The following is a 3,783-nucleotide window of genomic DNA, read 5'->3' as shown; positions in this document are numbered from 1 at the left end:
ACTAAGTAAAAGATAAATGATATTTAGAGGTTAGAGGAAGGAGCATTAATAAGAGTAGGGAATCATAGCAATGCAAAGAGAGAAAGTGTAATTTACATCATAAATAAAAAAGGGAATGAAGATGGCAGAATGGCATAAGAGAAAGGAAATGTATAGCATTAGATTTAAAGAGAAATTTTTAAAAAATAGAGTGAGACAGAGAAAGAAAAAGGAAAAAAAATTAAATATATAATAAAAATAAATAGGAACCAAGTTAGAGAAAAAGATACACCACGGCACTATCAACAACAAATGAGCTAAGATTAATATAAGTGGGATGGGAAATAGAGGGAAATGAAAAAAAAGACTAGCTTAAGGGATGTCTAGAGGAAAGGAAAATGATTTTGAGATGATAGACAAGGAGGGAACATTAAGAGTGAGGAACAAAAACCAGGCTAACACAGGGAAAAGTTAAAATTTGAGATGAGAAAAAGAATGAGCAAGATGAAGGCAGAATGGGGTAAGAGAGGGGAATGGTAACATTTGACATTTGAAATAAAAGAATAGTGAAGATCTAGAGATAAAAATTGAAAAAAATGCAGCAACAACTGTGCTATCCACAACGAATAAACAAAGATTGCTAAAGGTGGAGAGAGAACTTGGGTATTATAAGAGCAGAAAAAAGAATGTGAGATGACCATTGACAAGAAAATTGGTTTCAAGAGGCTGGATGGGGGAGAAATAGTGTGGAATGGAAACAATTGTAGCAACAGAGAAAACAAAATTTAAAACAAAAATAATAAGAAGAAAGAAGAAGGTAAAACGGGGTAAGAGAAGGGAGAAACAAAATGTGAGAATTGAAATAAACTATAATATAAAATCTAGTGACTTGATATGCACAAACTTGAAGAACAAGAAATGAATGTTAAAAAATCTATGCAGGAAAGAAAATATCGTGAATCATGGAGAAGACCACGGCAGATTTTGTCTCAGTAGCATTTAGTATTTACCACTCTTTTTTCTTTCTGGATCCACCTCTGGTGATGTCGGATGGTGTCAGATGTTAGAAAAGGCCTTAGTCAGTCTGTTCGAGACTACCAGAGATCTACCGTCTGTGCCTGACTCCTTTAGTAGTTGTTAATTTAGCCACTCAGTAATCAGCAGTCAGGCTTAAGTACCACAGGGTGGGGCAGTGTAACTCCTGGGGATGGGGCTATTCCTTCCCCTGAGGCTGATGCCACTTTGTGGGGGGTGGTCTGTCTGAGCAGAATGGCTGCAGCAATATGGGGGATGACTCAGAACTTGGATCCTGGCAGTTGCTCTCTCAGTTCTTTCCGCAAAGCCACCATCCCCAGTCTCTGCTCAAGCATCTCTAGTCCACTCCACTTGGCTTCCCTCCCCTTTGCCAGAGCCCAGGGTATGTGGCTACATATGAAAAATTTATGCATTTGCTCTTTAAACACCTCTCTGTGTCTCTAGTTATCCATCTCTGGCAGAGAAAAACCCTTTGCTTTTCACAGCTGGGTGATGTTTGTGAAGTTCTCAGGCTCTGGTGCTCTAGGCTGGTGAGCCCAGCTTGGGGTTTAGACCCCACTCAGTGGGATTCTGCCAGCCGCTGAAATATCCCTCTGGCACTGCAGCTGCTGCCTGTGGGAGTCCAGCCAGCCCTCTCATGTCTCCTCTGCATTCGGTAACAGTCACGTTGTGGTGAAGCTGTTTCTTCTCTCTGTGGTTATAAGGCTTCTCTCCTGCTAGTGTTCAGTTGTTTATCCCAGATGATTTCTCCACAATTTAGTTGTAATTCCAGATTGGCCCTGGCAGGAGGTTAGTGTAACTTCCACTCACTCTTCCACCATCCTTTGCCATGGTCTAGAAAAATGTGCCAATTTTTCTAGACCATGGCACCCATATATTTGAGTAAATGTTATTCTAAATATACTTCAAAAGTATTTTGTAGGTGAATTTAACATCTACATCAGTAGACTCTGACTTAAGTAGATTGCCCTCCATTAATTGAGGGTGGGCCTCATCTGATCTGTTGAAGGCATTAAGAGGAAAAGACTGACCTCCACAGAATAAGAGGAAGTCCACTATCAGATGACCTTTGGATTAGAACTGCAACATCAACTCTTCCCTGAATCTCCAGCCTTTCAGCTCACCTTGAAGATTTTAGACTTGCCAGCCTCCACAATCAAGTAAGCCAGTTACTTAGGATCTCTCTCTCTCCCCTCTCACTCTCTTTCTCTCTCCCCTGCAACATATATAGAGAAATGTATATATCTTATTGCATCTGTTTCTATGGAGAACCCTGATTACTACAGGCAAATTTCCAAAAACAAATCACTTACACATTTTAACATAATTTATTTTTATTTATTTATTTATTTATTTATTACTCTTTAAAATAGATTTTATTTACTTATTTGAGGGGGGGAGAGGGAGAAAAAGATGAGAACCATAGATGTGTGAGAGAAACATTCATTAGTTGTCTCCTTTGCATCTTTACCAGGGACTGAACCTGCAACCCAACCATGTCCCCCAACCCGGAATCCTTCGCTTTGCCAGAGGGCCCCCAAACAAGCCACATAGTCAGGGTTGTCATTTATCAGTAAGTTTAAATCCTGGAGGGGTACAGCATTACACAGATTCTGTGTCCAATGGCCTTAGCAGGAAGTTTGCTTCAGAATTTAGCACGAACCATACCACTGTTTCCATGAGCACGAGTTACCTTTCCCCAGATTACTCTGGTTTTGTTTGGTTTACCACCAGGAGTCACCATGTTGTTCTTTGCTTTGTACACATAAGCACATCTTTTCCCTAGATAGAATTCAGTTTCATCTCGAGCATAAACACCTTCAATTTTAAGAAGAGCCGTGTGCTCCCTCTGGTTCCAGAGACCCTGTTTATAGCCAACAAAAATGACCTTGGACCACAGCCTTCCAGACATATTTGTTGTTGCAGAAGTTCTGTTCCTGGCAGGCACTGCAAGATTCAAGATGGCAAAAAAAAAAAGCACATAATTTATTTTTTAAAGAAACACTCAATATTGCTACTTTATTTCTGAAGCTGAAACATTAAAATCCCTGTTACAACCATAATACAGTGTCAATAACCTTAAAAACTATTCTGTCAATTATATACATAGGTTTCTCATTCTTTCAGTCAAAGAAGAGACTAAGTATTGTTTATTTTTTCTGAAGAATTTAATTTTGCCAGTTAGAAAGTCTCATTGATTGTTTATTTCCTGGCTTTCCCCTATCCCCTTTGTGTTTGAGAATCAAACCATAATGAGGACTCAATATGCCCTAATAATCCTAAGGGGTGAAAATGGGGTGAGCCAAACAAACCTGAAAACTGAAACTGCTCCCATGAATGATGATGGGTATTTACTGGAAGAGAAGTGACCACTTCCTGAGAAATCTAGGATCCTACACACGATCTCCACAGTAATGATGACTCTTTTGTCAATGGAACTGTGAATTCTTAGAATATTTCCTCAGTAGTCCATTTGTTTCTTCATTTATGCACTTAAAGTATACAGACTTTCAAGTTCGAATAACACAGAAAGATGTGTAAGACATGTCCCTATCTTCAAGAAGGTTGCTGTCCAAGAGAGAAGAGATGTGTCAACAAATTGGTACAGGAATATTAGAGGTGTAATGATGGAAGTATGAATAGTACATATGTTATACTGGAGATCAATTTTCCCATATTTATATAGTAACAAAGAAATGCTGGCTCCAGTTTTATTCCAAGAGTACCTCTCATTGGGCCCTGGTAATAATTATTTAAATGGAATGACTA

At 39.0% G+C, this 3,783-nt stretch overlaps 1 pseudogene; it reads right to left on the bottom strand.

The window, feature by feature from the left end:
* Window positions 1-2,579: 2,579 nt before the first annotated feature.
* LOC114490887 lies at window positions 2,580-2,959 on the bottom strand (annotated as a pseudogene).
* Window positions 2,960-3,783: the final 824 nt, after the last annotated feature.

This window comes from Phyllostomus discolor, chromosome 2 (assembly GCF_004126475.2).
Source record: "Phyllostomus discolor isolate MPI-MPIP mPhyDis1 chromosome 2, mPhyDis1.pri.v3, whole genome shotgun sequence".
Classification (NCBI taxonomy): Eukaryota; Metazoa; Chordata; class Mammalia; order Chiroptera; family Phyllostomidae; genus Phyllostomus; species Phyllostomus discolor.
The sequence above is the reverse complement of the archived record's forward strand: the minus strand, read 5'-3'. Positions and strand labels throughout refer to the sequence as shown.